Raw genomic sequence first — 17,480 nt, 5'->3', positions numbered from 1 at the left:
TAAACAGAAGGGAGGGGGAGGGGCGCTTGGCGAGGAGGGACACCCACTCATCGATGGGAGCCCCATATCTTTCATGCTCAGCAATGCGTATAGCATCACTTGGAACGCACACATGCTGAACTATATATTTCTATGGCAAACAAAAATAAACACTAAAAAAAAAAAAGCTTGAAACTTGTCCTTCTGTCCAGGTAAAGACATGGTCAGTCTTTCATGCTACTCAAAAAGTCATACAAGGACTCGGCAAGGATTGGGCAGCCGGAAAGTCTGAAGGAAGTAGAAGGAAGTAGAAATACCGCCTGCTATTTTTTTTAAGGTCAGTGTATAAGAGCTCAGAACAAATATTCCTAAAAGAAAGTGCCAGCAGGGGGGAGGGGGAGGGAGTGAAAGCAAAGTGACATGACCTTGACCCCAACTCTGACCCCTCCCACCATCCTTAAAGTCACGTCTCTTAATTCCTCAGCCTGGGGATTTTTCTGGATCATGACAAATAAAAATAAAACACTTGGAGTGGGGCGTGGAAGGCAGCAGGAAAAAGCTAGCAAGCATACAGGTAACACAGAGCAGGCATACAGCAGCCCTTAGTGGGAGAAAAATCTGACAGCCTGCGGATTACTAACAGGGAATGAAAACAAGTGATACAAAGCCATAGGCATTCTTTGCATACCCAAAACACGCTTTCAAATCAGGCCTGATTTCCTAAAAGGTAAATCCTTAGTTAATAGAAATCCCAGGATTCACAGCCGCATCTTAGTTACCATCCTGCTGACAGGATCGCCCAGACACAGACAATAAACTGCCCACTTCCTATCTCGATTTTTTTTTTCCAACTGTCATGATGACTATGTTATGATGCAATCCTTTGCAGAATCAAGTCGTTTCGACCACCGTGCTTCCCTGAAACCTCACCGTCTTCAAATTTCGGTATTAACGTTATTATTCCAAAGACGAACAGGCTGCTTAGGGGAGGTATGCAAGTTTCGCGATCTTAGGGCTCAGATCCAACGCGAGCTCTCGTTCTCTTCCCCAGCAAAGCAACTTTGAGAGAAGCTCGCTGGGTTTGGAACTCAAGCTGCACTTGAAGCAATGACAGAGGGGGTGGGGAGGATAGACGCCGAGGATAGAGACCGGCGCTGAGTCCCAAGGTTTGCCAAGGTTTGAGACCGGTATTCTAGACGCATCCACTGCCCTTTTTTTTTTCTTTCCTCCTGAGAGACAGAATCGAACAGAGGCTCCCTCGCCCGGGTCTCCCAACTGAGTATCTCGCTACAGCTGGTGCACTGGAAGTTATGAGCACAAACAGATGCTGCAGAGAAATGTTTCTGTTGCTCAACTGTTCCAAGCATGTCTCAGTATTTTTAGCTCCGAGGATGTTCTGGTGCGCACACAAACTCTATAGGCAGGATCTGGGACTCCGGCGCGTGGGGGAGCGCTAAAGGCCGCCTGACAGCTGGGCACCTCTGGGGCGGCCGGGACCGGCAGGGTCGGGGACAGAAGCCCGAGTCCTCTCCCCGGGACCCACAGGCAAGGAGAGCAAAGGAGGGAAGAAGACACACCGCAGCCCTTACCTGTTGCTGGCGCAGGAGCATGGGGACATGGAGTGGAAGTGGGGGGCTACAGAGGCATGTGAGATCCAGGAGTTTGTACAAGCGAGGGAGCCAAAGCGAGCCAGCAGTTCCCAAGACCAAGCGGGCCGGCGCCGGGGCTGGCTGCGCGCGGGCCGGGTCTCCAGTGCGCTCTGCGCTTTCCTGGGCTCTTTTGAGGCGTCCGCGAGGCACCGGGCCGCCCGGCCCCGCCCCCGGCCGCGCCGGCCAATCGCCGCGCTCCCGGCCCCGCGGGGACCGCGCGGGAGGGCGGATGCTGCGCCCGCGGGGCCCGCGCGGCCGGCGCGAGAACCTGCCGCGGCTCCAGCCCCGCGCGCCCCCCGCGCCCGGCCGCCGGGGAGGAGGCGGCCGCGCCCGGCCGGGCCCGCAGCAGGTGGGACGGCCGCGGCCCGGCCCCGGCGGCGGCCTAATTGCAGCCCGGCCTGTGGGCCGAGCTTCCTACCCCGGGGCCAGCCCCACGCTGGCCCCTTCCTGTCCTCGGCGGCGGCTGGGCAGGGCGCGCGCCCCCAGGGGCTCGCGGAGTGCCGGTGTCCCGGCCGCCGCCTGGGAAGCTTGCCTGTCGGCTGGGGGCGCGTCTTCCTCTCCCCTTCCCTCCCACCGGGGGCAATCTCCCCCCCCCGCCCCGCGATCCTTCCCGCCCCCCGAATCCCGGGCTGAACCAGCGGGGCGAGGAGGAGCCGCCGATGCAACGCGGAAAGGGACCGCGAGCGGCGCGCAGAGCCCGGCCGGGGGCCGACGCGCGCCGGGCCGCCCGGCCCTTCCCTCTCCGGACTGGGGGCGAGTTACTTACAGAGCGCCGGGGCTGCTCGGGAGGGTGAACGGCCCGTTCCCTGCCGCGGGGTCCGCCCTCGATCCCGGTCTCCACCAGCGCGCCCGGCACGCTCTGCTGATCTAAACCCAGAGCAGTTAGACTCCCGAATTCTCCGCAAGGGCAACTCCTACGGGCGCTCAGCGCTGCCGCGCGCCGGCGCCTCCCAGCCCTCCCGCCCAGCAACCGGGCGAGGGCATGGAGACCCTTTCACCAGCGCTGTCAACCGCATTGTGAACCGGGCGTGGACCCTGGAACACTGTGTGTGTGTGTGTGTGTGTGTGTGTGTGTGTGTGTGTGTGTGTGTGTGTGTACACTGCGGAGCCGCGCACGCCTGAGCATTTTGGTGTCATCACGAAGCTTTGCTCTTAAAGAATACTTAAGAATCCTCCTTACACCAAGTTTGCCATCCCTCTGTGTGTGTGTGTGTATGTGTGTGTGTGTGTGTGTGTGTGGTCAATGTTTATTTCCTCAAGCGATCAAATGTGTCCTCCGCGCAGTTTAAACCCCTCCAAGGCCTCCTAGAGACGCCCAACTACTTCCACACGCTAGCTCGTCTTTCTGGGCGGCACCGCCGGGGTGGCTGCGCGCGAGCGCAAGAGTGAAACCGACCCGGGAACCGGGGTTCGCGCCGGGACCCACCTCCTAGCTTCCTTCGCGCGCTCGGCCCCTAGGAGGTGCTGGTGAAGTGCGCTTGGGCTTCGCGGCTCGCTCTGAATCCTGCCTCAGCCAGCGTGCCGCTCCTCCCAGCCGCTTTCCCAAAACACTGACAGTAAAAGGGCCTGGAACAGGTTGTGCAGGCGGTGTGACTCTTGACAGCCAAGCGCCTGGCTGTCTCATTCCATTTGTGGCGATGGTACAGTGGGTTCGAGCCCTGCTACCAACTGTCTTGCCTTTTAAAGCCCACTCCGTGGGAATCGGTTCACACCATGGAGGTCTCATTTAATCTGTGTGAAGCCAAGGGTTATTTATAGGCCGTTTGGATTAACTGTGCCAAAGGGGTGGATGTATAGGAAGCCAGGCTGTAGCCTAAAGCTGAAAGAGCCTGGAGACAGACAAGCTAAGTCTGCATGACCAGCGGACAGAGGATGCGGTGCGGCTCCCTACGCTGCAGTGAGCCGCCTCTGAGACGGGTTTCCTCGTGGATCTCTTAATTGGACCGGAGAGGTCTGATGAATCCTTCAAAGCATATTAAACCTAAATGGAAAGAGGAAAGTCATCGTTTATAGATATCTCTTCTGCTATTGTGATTCAATCTATGCATCTGTAGATGGCTAAGGATTTTCCAAACCACAAAAATCCAACACTCTTATCTCCAGGTAATGAGCTCTTTTTGAAAATCAGTCACCCAGAAAGGGATACCATTTCTCTGGAATTATGATTAAAAAGGTTTTACTTTAATATGCTACTTTAAGTCAACTGAATACACCACAGGTAAGAATGGTTTCATATGATAGGAAAAATCTTTTTAAAAAAATAAATGCAAAGTTATCATATGATGTTTGTATAAATTTACTGATGGGAAATAAATTGCGAATAAATACGTGTATCCTAGTCCTTCTTACCAACGTCACTTTCACCTCCCATGGAATGATATGCATCAAGGCTTATTTATTGAAGCGAAAAATTAGAGAAAGTTTGACTGTTTTAACAAGAAGCTTCCCAATCTGAATAGACTGTTTCCCTTAATCATTTAGCTAAATAAGGAAACATGAAGAATTAAATTTTGTTTATAACTGAAACTTTATAAATGCAGGAGAGCATTGATTAACTCTATTGCTTCATCTTATAAGAAAAATATAAATGTGCATTTTAATGAATGAGATCTTTTGCTATGTCCCTATTAGGAAAATTCTAGTGTTCCAAATCATTCAGCACTTGGATAAATGTACTTTTTTGGAGTGAGTATGTGATATAGATTTCTCTCAGAGTATATCTTTTTGGCTGAATCAGTCCTTATTTAGCAAAAAAAAAAATCTCCAATGCAGTTGGACACCAGTGCAGTTGGGTGTTGGGATCCATCTGTGGATTAAATTTTTCCAAGGAAGTGACAATTATGTCCTTACTGATTCCCTCCACAGTAACCACCTATAATATTAGAGCCAAATATTAGTCACAGTCTAGATCTGCAGTCAGATTATGAATGGTCGTGTGACGCAGAAGGACATTGTTCCGCCAGAAACACAAATCTTTCTTTTGTGCTTAAGTAAAGACCACCAGCAATTAGTTTTATTTTCAAGGGTCCACTAACCATCACTGCAGTCCAATTTATAATGGTAAGAGAAGAGCAGCTCCTGTTATTTGTGTCTTCCTAGTAGCAAGAATCACTCATTAGTCTTTGCAGTAATAATTAACAGTCATAATAAATAGATAAATGTGTGTGTGTGTGTGCACGCACGCTCTCTGTCACTCAGTCATGTCTGACTCCTTGCAGCCCCATGGACTGTAGTCCACCAGGCTCCTCTGTCCATGGGATTCTCCAGGCAAGAATACTGGAGTGAGTTGCCATTTCCTCCTCCAGGGGATTGTCCCAACCCAGGGATCGAACCAGCGTCTCTTGCATTACCTGCATTGGCAAACAAATTCTTTACCACTGTGTCATATTGACTTGAAATACAGACAGGCTGGGTATGCAATCTGCTGCTATGAGGACAAGTCATCTGCTAGGGTATTTTAGGACACTGAATGTAATCTTACCTGGGGAGGAATTGCTTTAGCAGTTTCACTTACCATATTGGTAAGATTTCACTTCATAATAAAATCCATAAATGTACTTGTTGAGTAGCTACTTCAGCCATGTGCTCAGTGATGTGGGAAACAGCAGAGCTCTGGAACAGTAACAGTTCCTCCCCTTCAAGGATCCAGGATCTCTGAGCAGACAGACAATGCCTACATGGAATGACTCAATGACAAGATAAGGCAGCCTATGATTAAGTGCTAAAACGGGTTGGTGAGAAAAGAAGAATCTGGAGGGTTTCTGAGGAGTAGAACAAAATGGACTGGAATGTGTGGGGAGGTCTTTAGAATGGAAGACACGTTTGACACAATCACTCACGCAGTTGTGTCAAGAGTGTTGAGTGCACACTAGGAGATGGGGTTGCCCCTCACTTGGATTTCATCCTAAATGCCCATTATGCACTCAGCTCCATCTGTATACATGTAATTGTGTGTATAAATTATAAGCTGCCTCTAAGAATGGCGTGTCCTTCCTGCATGCTGCTGCCTGCATAACTTCCTCTAAAGCACTGGGATTTAGTTCACGAGCCTTATTTGTCATTTGTCATCCCTGTAACACACAGTAATGTTGCCTTATTTATCTGGCAGCCTGGGAATGCAGCATATTACAGAATGGCTTTTCTAAATAATTGAAGTTTGTTTGATTGGGGATGATTTTCCCTTATCGTATGCATCTTCAAACTCTTAGCTGGTGGCCCCTGTAGCACTCTGTATATATTTCCAGTATCATATATTCTGTTCCTCTCAGGCTATTACAGATATATTTTCCCCTATATCTGTTTCCACCTACCAATAGGGAGTGTTTTGAAGTCCACTGCCAATTCTTTATCTTTATATCCTTGTTGTCTTGCACATGGCTGGCAAATAAATTAGGCTGAATAAATGTCAGCTGAATAATGAAAAGAATGAAAGTAACAATATTTCTGAGTATAAGATGACTTTTGAATAATGACTCAGTAATGATTCATTATAATGAACATAAGTCATTTCATTTTTACCTGCAATAAAGAGCCTATCAAAATACAATAAGAAGAGTGTCTTCTACATTAAATGACCCCAGACTGAGCTTATTTAAGTTGTTCTGCTTGTTTTTCCTTCTCTCCATCAATGAGCCTTCACTTCTCATCTTTGCTTCTGCCAACGTGCTTGGAATTTACCAGGCTGTCACTGTGTTCTGTCTAATTTGTTGATTCTAATATGCACTAGGCTGAGAAATTATGTAACTAAGGTTGTTTAAAAATATATGCAAAGTAAAAGTAAATATGATTTAAAGGGCTTAAAGTGGATGTATATTTTTGAAATAGTATGAGCATATGCTAAATTTGGAGTTACCTTGTTTTGGTTGGTTTCCTTTTTGGATAAAAAAGCTTTGGGATATGGATTTATGGCATCTATTTTAGCTTCTCAGAGCACTTAAATGCTCCAGACCTTGTATTTGCTGTGTTATGAATAGTTGAGAAAGAACTCTGGAAAAACAAGATTACCTGTCTGCTTGCAACTATGCATATGTTTATTTGTTTCTGTACAAGAAAATCTTAGGCTCATTTATTGAGAACTCATTTGCATGCTCACTTTGTCCATTTATAGGATCTTTGTTTTTCATCAACTATGTTAAAACCAACAACAATAAGTGGGATGGTTCTTTAAGAAGCTCACACTTCCAGAGCTGCTGAGTTATTAGTTAGTAAACTTTCTGTCAGGCTCTGGAAGCCTTTATTTATCTCATGTGGGTGAGACAATTACACTCTGAAACTACGATATGCATCTGAGGGCCAGACCTCACCATTATGGTGGCTCTTAATGATTGTGATGATCATTGTGTGTGTGTGTGTTATCTGTGACATGTTAGCTCTCTTAAAGGTGAAAAGCCTGTAGCTTTGGCACATTCTCTCTCATGGATGGTGGTTCCTTCAGCAGGTAGCCCTGCCATATGATGCGTGCAGCTTGGCATTTTCCAGAACTAACAACAAAACCAACAGTTTTGGACAACAAAGCTCATCACTATTGTAGACATTTAAGGAATATGCCACAAGCTACAAAGAAATTGCAAAACGCCTTTTGAGTAATGTAAACAATCAGTCGTCTCTGACTCTTTGCAACCCCATGGACTATACAGACCACGGAATTCTCCAGGCCAGAATACTGGGGTGAGTAGCCTTTCCCTTCTCCAGGGGATCTTCCCAACCCAGGGATCAAACCCGAGTCCCCCACATTGCAGACGGATTCTTTACCAGCTGAGCCACAAGGGAAGCCCAGTGTCAACAATACTTTAATGATATTTTTGAAAGAAAGGGTACATACACACCTGAATATCGAGGTTTGGGGTTATGGGCTTTAACAGTTTGTGTGTGTGGGTTTTTAAGTGTAATGTGTGTTTAGGTATTTTTGTTTTAATTATCAAAGTAATATATGCCCATTGTGAGAAATGTACAATATAAGCATTACAAATACAGAAGAATGTAAGAACATAAAATAAGTCCACATTCCCACCATTATAAATACTTTGGTTATCTCTTACACTCTGTCTTACAGTTCTTTTTCTAATTTTTTATCTTTATTTATTTTCATAATTTTAAATCAATTGTGCCATACTTTTTGAAAAATGAGTGCCATAGTTTTTACATGCAAGCATTCGTTATATACCAGAGCTTCCCAGGTAGCACAGTGGTAAAGAATCACCTGCCAGGGCAAGAGGTGGAGAAGACACGGGTTCAGTCCCTGAGTTGGGAACATCCCCTGGGGAACGAAATGGCAGCCCACTCCAGTATTCTTTCCTGAAGAATCCTATGGGCAGAAGAGCCTGGGAGGGTATAATCCACAGAGTTGCAAAGAGTCAGACACGACTAAGCATGCACACGTTTGTCATACAATCAGAAACCATTTGAGAGTCTATATTTTAATTTTTGCATATATTTTACTTCCATAATGTATATGAACCATACTTTGATGAATCATCTACTCTTACACTTCTATATTCATTTTTGTTTTATGTTCACAAGGATGTATTAACTGTCTTTGTAGACTAACACTTATCTTCATCTCTTACTGTTTTCTTAGAATATGTGTCCAAGTGTGGAATTACTAGGTTAAAGTTAATGATCTCTTGCAACTCTTTTTTTTTTTAATTGCAATTATTTCAAATCAAATCCCAGTGAATTGAATTTCAAGGACGTTCTAAGTTATGCCCTTGACAATGGTGATAGCGCTGCACAGTGGGGAGAGTTTGGGCTTTTGGTCAGCCTGATACGATCTGCAACATTGATCTAGCTAGCTGTGAGAGACTCTCATAGGGATTAGAAATAATATACATGAAATGCCTGACCCATAGCAATCCTTTAGATCGTGGTAGTTTATACTACCACTGCTGCTATAAGGGAGAAGGCAATGGCACCCCACTCCAGTACTCTTGCCTGGAGAATCCCATGGATGGAGGAGCCTGGTGGGCTGCAGTCCATGGGGTTGCTAAGAGTCAGACACGACTGAGCAATTTCATTTTCACTTTTCAGTTTCATGCATTGGAGAAGGAAATGGCAACCCACTCCAGTGTTCTTGCCTGGAGAATCCCAGGGATGGGGGAGCCTGGTGGGCTGCCGTCTATGGGGTCACACAGAGTCGGACACAACTGAAGTGACTTAGCAGCAGCAGCTGCTGCTATAAGACAAGAAAATAATTCAGTTCAAGGAATAAGATATTTAAAAGAGATACTTGGGAAGCCCCACTTTTACATAAGAAACCTTTAAATAACATAGTAGCCAATGGCAGTGCCTGATTATGTGCTAAAATCATAAAGAGGTAAGTGTCTGATGCATTCAGGAGAATATTACAGCTGTATTTGGAAGCAGAAATTGACATTCGATAAGTGAGTAACATGATTTTTTCCAGTTGGTGGTCAGCATTTGTATAAATTCATGAATAAAGGGATATGAGGATTGAACATTAAGTCTGAGCCAGATTTTAGATCCTTAAGGCAAGCAGGACAAGTGGACACTTTATTCTGTAGACAGATGAGTGAGTGTTGGAACCTTCATCTGTCATTTCTTCTTCCACTGCTTCTGGCTACAGTCCTACCATGTGATCTTTTGTTCTTTTTTTTAAATATGATTTACCAAGTCCCGATTTTAATTCATTAAAAACAGAGATATAGAAATCCCATTTCAAGAGAGCTCGCTGTGTGAGTGGAACCTGCCAGGATGTCTTCTGACCTGCTGATTTCAAATCCAGGATCTCCTCCTCCACTTTCTGTGGAATATAACTTTTTATAGTATCTCTCCTCAGAAAAATGGAGAGATCCTAGAATAGGACCTGTATTTTTCACGGCACTTACTAATTCCCTCCAAATTTCTATCCTGACGGTAGTATATAAAGTTTGGCCTTTTTATCCTTATTCAGAACCTAATTCCAAATGTTTGGCCCACTTTTTCTGCTGTGGGAGGATTTTTTTTCCATTTTAAAAATAAATTTGATCACTGTCTGAGGATTCAATTCAATCCTTCTTCATTGACCAGTTTCTGTACTGCAGGGCTACAACCTCAAATGATATTTGATTGCAGGCTTTTGATAAAGTTTTGTTTCAATAGCACGCCCCTGTGTATAAGTTGCAAATAAATAAAACGTGTATAACAACTATGAAAAAATAAAATGCTTGTGTCATACTATTGCCAATAACATGAATGACAAGTGGTAAGACAAAAATAACATTAATAGCATTATATGATTAAAGAAAACCCAAGTTATGTCATTACTCATTTGATAGGTGTTTGCTTAGATGTTTTAATGTACTAATTAGGACAAAATGCAGATATTGTTTCTCCTGCATGTGAATTTTCAAATGTTAAAGAAACTCAAATGAACTATGACTGTGAACAAGCATTCGGAGGGCTTCTATGGTTAGCAAAAGAAGGCCTCTGGGTTTACAGCAGCCTTACCTTCTGTCACCAGGTTTCAGCTCCTGATCTTTTCAGCAAAGATCTCATTTCAAAACTTGTATTTATACCCAAATCTATTCTTTTATAGGGCTTGCATAACTGAGTCACCAAGTTTTAGCCAGGCAGGAACTTGTCAATTATACATCATAAATAAAGCTCTTTTGTAACCTGATTGTCATTTCCCTGCATGAAAACTGAAATATGTGAAGACTCACTGTGTACCTGTTAAGTCAACTTGGGGGAAAAAAAAAATCAGTTAGGAGATCTAGCTGTCCTGTTTACTGAGATGAAACCTCTCATCTGTGCTAACACAGGCAGTCATGCTTCTAAAAGGAAAATCCTTGAAAAATAATAATATACTTCCACATAGAGGAAAGGGCAAACCCAGTGCTATTTCTCTTAATGTCTATTATTTTATATAAAAGTGAAGTGCCTCCTCAGTGCAGAATTAGGTAAAGGAAGGAATATACTTCATAAATGGATTGGCAGAAAGCAAAATCAGAGTATCTATAAACACACAGACACTCACACACATACACACACAGGGTTGTATCTGTTGACCAAATGATGACACGTCCAAAAACCCCTTAGAGGTTGGAGACGGCTCAATTTTGACTTGCAGTTGCTTCATTCTGACAGAAGAGCTGTAGTCAGCATTGCTCTGTTTCTCAGAGACTTGCTGTCATGATTTTTGTTTCACAGTGTTCAGAGTTCAGTTACAGTTTACAGTTTGCAATTTTAAGAAAGCATCTACTCACCATTGCACCCATATTTCTTATGCATTAAAATATGAAAACTTCAAAGCAGAAAGTAACAACTCTTTCAGTATTTTCCAGCAGTGATCTATACAGCTCTGAGGCTAACCAGCTTCAATATTTCCATAGGACACTAGCTGAGTATACATATCTTAAGCAGCTTTCTGAGAGGAGAAGACAATCATGAAAAGGCTATTTGCATTTTCTCGCAGAAGTGATCTGAACATTTCCCGGTCAAAGCACCATTTAGCACAAAAGACTTAGTCACCAATACCATGTCCACAGTTTCAAGATCCAAGCAGTATAATTGAAATTTATGCAAGGCTCTTTAATCCTGGGCTCAGAATGAATCAGTGCTCTTCCTTAAGTGAATTAAGCACAGAAATTAGTTTACCCCTTTCTATGTTCTGTCTTCTTTCCTCCTGCATTGCTTGTCTTGGTTCATTTTTTTTTTCTCCATGGTCCATACATTATTTCAAATCCTACCAAAAAAGGGAGCTGGGAGGCAGGGACCCAAACATAGTCAGTAATCAAGGCACAGCACTCAGCATTGAATGACTGTCCTAATGAAGTATTTGATTCATCTCTGCACAATTCCAGCTCCACAGGCTGCCTTGCAGAGCATAATCTACAAGGTAACATGCTGCCAAAGCACCATCACACTCGATCACCTAAAACATCAACCATCTTCTGCAGGTGACACAGTCCAGTCCACAAAAAAAAAAAAAAAAAATCATTTCTGAAATTATTCCTGCATTAGGGAAAGCACTCTCTGTGAACTGACTTACAGGCCATGACATCAAACCACAAACAGAAAGGAATGTCAAGAAAACAAGAAAGAACCCTAGGCCTTGATGAACGCTCTGTCCTTTCTTGGGTCTCCTGAACCCTCTTCCCCGTCTCCATCTGGAGGTACCTGACCTGCAGCCAATGTGAAGCCACATAAGAACTGGAGATCTCTCCGACCCAAGAATTCACCCCTAACTCCTCTGAAGACCCTCTAAGACCAAGAAAAAATTTTCTCACAGGCTTGATTTTGAGAGAGACTCTGAGCTCATGCTTGAAGTGAATGGCATAATTTCCTTTCTGTGAAAATACCAAGGTATTTATTTCTCTTACGTAATTTCCAGGGAGTTAGTTACATGACCTGACTTCTATTCTGCTGGACAACGGAGGGACCTTACCGTCAACCAGTCACCCTGGATGAGAACATGCCCAAGGACTGATCTATGGCTGCTAAGAAGCCTAACAATTCCTGGAAGGAAAAGGGTTAAGCGCCAGTAAAAACAGCATAAATTTACACATGACCTCCTGTGATTACATTTTTATTCTCTTCCTTGCAAGGAACAACAATGGCAACCCTCATAACTAAAGCTTCTGGCCGAAAAATCTTCTCCCTAGAGGACCTGTTTTCACTCACTTTAGATGATCTCAACAACCTTCTGGTTAGAAAGGATCTCTAGACAGAGAGATGTACCTGCTGGTGAGTTTTCTTTCTGAAGCATCTAAAAGGTTCATTGTATCATGGGAAAATCGTCTCTACTATTGGGCTGTAGGGAGCAGCCTTTGGTGATTGGTTTGTGATGGTTTGATTCTGCCTGAAAGTACTAGAAAAATAACTGCTTTGTCCCAAACTTAACTTGCTAGGCAAGAAGATGGTTTGAATAGCTAGGGAACTTGGGTTCAGAAAGAATTATGGGCAGATAAAAGTCTTAGTAGTGACTTAAAAAAAAAAAACATCTACTTCTGATAATATCACCTTTCATCCATCGCACTGTGCCTTCTTTCTACACAATATAAGAAGAGGATTTTCTAACACGGTGAAAGTATTCTGGGAAAAATTCATTGTTGTTGTTTAGTCTCTAAGCATGTTTGACTCTTTGCAACCCCGTACACTGTAGCCCGCCAGTCTCCTCTGTCCATGAGATCTCCCAGGCAAGAAGACTGGAGTGGGTTGTCATTTCCTTCTCCAGGGGATCTTCCTGACCAGGGATCCAACCCTCACGTCCTGCATTGGCAGGTGGATTCTTTACCACTGAGCCCCCAGAGAAGCCTCTGGGGAGAAGTAGAGAATCCCGTGTTTATTGCCTTTATAGATGAGCGCAAATGCTTCAAAGAGTGCAGAGTGCGACAGGTGCCTATGTTTCCTCTGCCCCAGCCCTGCGGCGGAGGCTTCTTTAGATGAGCACGTGTACTGTTGCAAACCGAGCTTTCAGTGAGGGATTTACTGGGACCAGCAGAAAGTGGGCAGGGCTGGGGGGTCAGCCTCTCCCTCTCTCAGCTCAGATCTCGGAACCGGCGCCCCGCCTCCTTTCCTTTCTTCTCTGCTCTTTCTCCTCCAGGAATTTTCCATCAGCTGGAGAGCAAGGACATCAGTCGTCACACTGATGGAAGAAGCCGCACTTTTGCCCTTGGCTGTCGGTGCATCTGGTGGCCTGTGTTCGTGCAGCAAGAGCTCAAGGGCTATCCTGCCAGGGCCACCCTCTCCTCCTCCCCCACTGCCTCCTTCCCTGCTGTCTGCACACTGACTCCTCCAGGAAAACCTCCACAGTGTTTCCTGGCTCAGATACCGAGATATGCAAAGATTGCAAAGAGCTGGTCTGGGGGACTTTTGAATATGATTGATTCAAAAGAGAATTCAGTCCTAGAAGTTCTCAATAAACTGAATTAAAATGGAAAAAAGTAGCAACCCAGGAGAACATACACAGAGATAACATCACTGGAAGGTTTCTCTTAAAAAACCAATTCTTCTGACAACAGCCAAGTCAAGAGGTTCCCAGGGGCCAAAGGCGAAGAAGTCAGGACCACGTGAGCGTGGTCCTTGTGGCCAGATGCCCAGGGTGGAGACAGAGCCTGGAGGGTGGGCAACACCAATCCCCCAGCCGTGGGCACTGCAGGAAGAGTCCTAGGATTCCCAAGAGTCAGAGGTCCACTGTCCAAGTGACTGAGGTCCACTGTCCAAGCGATTCTTCTTCTGCTTTCTGTGAGAACAATCTTAAAGAAATGGGAGTCTGTTTCATGAATGATGGAGCTCCATAAATATAATCCTGTTTGGAAAAAAAAAAAAATTCTTCCCAAATTCTTTTATGGAGGGACTTTCCTGGCACCAGATATGGCCAACTCTGAAGTGAGTTTTCTCCCAAGCATATCCTCCTTCTTTTGTTCATGAGAAACAATATAAGTTTGAACATTTTTCACGGGAAATTATCTGCAGCAAGAAAATGACCCAGGGCAGCGATTCACACTTGTTAGGAGAATACCCTTATATTAGAAGATCTATAGGAAATAAAGCTTTTCTCTGAAACCTGGGTTTCTCTAATATTTTACATCAAGAGAGTCATCCTTTCCGTGGTCATGAAACAGGGATTCGCAAACTAGAGCCCCCAGATCAGATGTGGCTCATCGTCTGTACAGCCTGTGAGCTAAGAATATTTTTGTGCTTTTAAATAGTAGGGAAAAAAAGAAGACAAGTTTGTGACACTTGCTTTGTGTGTGTGTGTGTGCTGGGTCTTTGTTGCTACACACAGGCTTTCTCTAGGTGCAGCAAACAGGGGGCTACCCTTCGTAGCAGAACGCAGACCCCTCTTTGCAGTGGCTTCTTCTGTTTCAGAGCACAGGTTCTAGGCTTGCGGGCTTCGATACTTGAGGCACCCGGGCTCCAGAGCACAGACGCGGTAGTTGCGGCACACCGGCTTCATTGCTCTGAGTCATTAAGTGGACCTTCCCGGACCACGGATTGAACTCATGTTCCCTGCATTGGCAGGCAGATTCCCATCCACGGTACCACTTGGGAAGTCTGACACTTGCATATTTTATAAAATTCCAGTTTCTGGATTTATAAGGTTTTATTGAAACAGAGCCGTGTTTATTTGCTTACATAGTGTCTCTGATTGTTTTCGGGCTGTAACGCGGAGTTGAGTGGATGGGACAGAGACCATATGTGGCCCATAAAACCGAAAATATTCACTGTTTGGCCCTTGAGTGGGAGAAGTCTGCTGACCGCCGGCCCGGGCTAAAGGTACGGAGCATAAGACCGAGCTGAGTCAGAAAGACAGATATGCTATTCCTTCCCCTCTGAGTCTAGGCTGAATAAATGTAGTTGAAGGATTTGTTTGACTGTTGAGGCTTTCTTGTTAAAGTGAAGATGAAATGTTCGTAGATTTATTTTCAGATTAACTATCTAATAACGGTAAAATATGTATTCAACATCACATATTTTCTGTTCAAACTAATTATCATTGATATATCTTGATCAAGTTAACTTACATATTAAAATTAAGTGGCTTCCAAGTGGCTTTGTAAAATAGGATTAAGGTTAATATCAAGCCTTAAAAGCAATGAATGTCAAAACTGATTCCACAGTGGCCCTTCCCAGGCAGTCCAGTGGTTAAGACTTCAAGGCCTCTGAGTGCAGCAGGTGAGGGTTCTGTCCCTGGTCAGGAAGCTAAGATCCCACATGCTTCATGGCCAGAGAAAACCACAAACCAACCGTAAAGCAGAGACCACAGAGTAAGAAATCCAGTAAAGATCCACATTAAAAAAAAAAAAAGAATCTTCAAAAAAGCAAAACTGATTCCACAGAGATTGAATACATTTTGACCTATTTTTCAACATTGCTAATTTACTTGATTTTTGCAGATCTATAGCCAGACTTTTACAAGCGTGGTGTTCTATAAAGCAGTGGTCCCCAGCATTTTTTGCAAGGGGCACTGGTTTCACGAAAGACGTTTTTTCAAGAGTGGGGTGGGCGGGGTGTGGGGATGCTTTCTGGATGGTCCATCTGTTGTGACTTTGTTTCCACTCTAATGCCGCTTCTGATCTGACAGGCGATACCAGTCCATGGCCTGGAGGTTCGGGACCTCTGCTATAAAGGGCTCTGCTGCTGCTGCTGCTAAGTCACTTCAGTCGTGTCCGACTCTGCGACCCCACAGAGGGCGGCCCACCAGGCTCTGACATCCCTGGGATTCTCTAGGCAAGAACACTGGAGTGGGTTGCCATTTCCTTCTCCAGTGCATGAAAATGAAAAGTGAAAGTGAAGTCGCTCAGTCATGTCCAACTCTTCGAGACCCCATGGACTGCAGCCTACCAGGCTCCTCTGTCCATGGGATTTTCCAGGCAAGAGTACTGGATAAAGGGCTCTGAGGGTCTGTGAAACCACCAGGTAATTATTTACCTTTGGGTTGCTTCAATTCAACCAATTTTTAATTTGATCTCATTAGCGATCATTAAGTGTTGCACTTAACAGTGTGTAGCGATTGAAAAACATCCAAAACTACAAATAATTGGATGAATTGGATTATTTTGCAAATTCCGGTACATTTCCTCTAGGAACTGAAGTGCAAAGTTACCTAAAACTTATTCCTCCTCAACATTTCTAGGAATTACTTGAGGTTTGATCTCTTTTCCCTGAGACCACTGAATGTGCCTACAAGTGTAATTTAACCTGCTCGGTAAGAGTTGAATTGCCTTTAATATCAAAAGCTCAAAATTGAAGACATAAGAGGTTTGGACTTCTGCTCATTTCAATATTTTCTTTAAAAGGAAGAGAAACTTCTGCCCATTTCATCATGAATCTCCTACCTCTGGTTTCTCTCTTTTTTTCCCCATTATTGACAACATGAAATGTTAAACCCATATGCAGACCCTGTAAATCAGATTCTAACACGTGAAAGTCTTACTGATAATACTGATTCTCAGTGAGCTTGTTTCTGATAGGCAGACAATGTATTTGTTTAGAACACAATTACGTGGTAGGATTCATGGCTACACGTCCATGCAGAACAATCTGCTGTTCAGATTGTGTGGCTCAGGGGGGTGGATTTTTAATAACTGCCTCTAGGAGTCAATTGCAGAGAAACATAGGAGCGGGGGAAAAATCAAAGAGGAAGATGATGAGATTTTAAATATAATAAATGGCTGCATGTCATGAGGAAATCCAGGAAGAAAATTCGGCAAATATTACAAAGAAATAAAGCCAACTCATTCCATCTTAATGAAATTTTGAGTTCCAGAATCTACTCTAATGAAATGAAAATGATGATATGAATTACCTTAATACAGGATTCCCCTGAATCCATTATATTTAACATCAAAATCTTTTATTTGAAAGAGGGATTTGAGTGATCATTGGGGTTAAATGTTCATTCAAAAATTCATGGCAAATTAATTCTCTTTTTAACCCTGAAGAAGGAGTTGAACAAAGTTCTGTCTGGAGTTATTTCTCTACCATCTCTTTGGTCAAACTAAAATGGCATAAATTTTACTTTATTGCATCTCTTACCAATTTGATCTACCAGAAATGAAATTGTTATAGTCAGTTTTTAAAACCCCTGCATGGATTTAAGTCCCCTGGAAGTAATATCCTTTAAATGATTATGATATAAACACAGTTCAATATGAGTCATTACCTTAGTTCTCCATGAACTGGGTAGTTTCAGTTCTGACATTCAACTTGGCTTAATTATACTATTTCATCTCTTTGTTTTTGCAGTTACTTTAAGCTGATGATCTCGGAAGGTTGATCTAGAGGTGTTACTATAATTAATATTCTTATCACCATAGTTTTCAATATAGAAAATACTAACTTAGGGACTACTACCTTCTTTCTTCATGACCAATATTGCATAAGAGTTTAAAAACACTGATCTTGTGT

General features: G+C 44.0%; 1 protein-coding gene across 3 annotated transcripts in view; it reads right to left on the bottom strand.

The window, feature by feature from the left end:
* KCNJ2 (potassium inwardly rectifying channel subfamily J member 2) overlaps positions 1-17,480 on the bottom strand; it is a 30,971-nt gene that overhangs the window by 9,033 nt on the left and 4,458 nt on the right. The window contains exons 1-2 of one of the 3 annotated variants that reach the window (XM_081580873.1): positions 3,055-3,180; positions 2,395-2,495 (exon numbers count right to left, since the gene is read on the bottom strand). The gene's annotated coding sequence lies outside the window, so the exon portion shown is untranslated. Of the gene's footprint in view, positions 1-1,568; positions 1,777-2,394; positions 2,496-3,054; positions 3,610-17,480 lie in introns of those variants that run through there. The other 2 variants (XM_081580871.1, XM_081580870.1) reach the window with 2 other exon arrangements.

Source organism: Giraffa tippelskirchi, chromosome 3 (assembly GCF_054371585.1).
Source record: "Giraffa tippelskirchi isolate mGirTip1 chromosome 3, T2T-mGirTip1v1.2.pri, whole genome shotgun sequence".
NCBI classification, from domain to species: domain Eukaryota; kingdom Metazoa; phylum Chordata; class Mammalia; order Artiodactyla; family Giraffidae; genus Giraffa; species Giraffa tippelskirchi.
The sequence above is the reverse complement of the archived record's forward strand: the minus strand, read 5'-3'. Positions and strand labels throughout refer to the sequence as shown.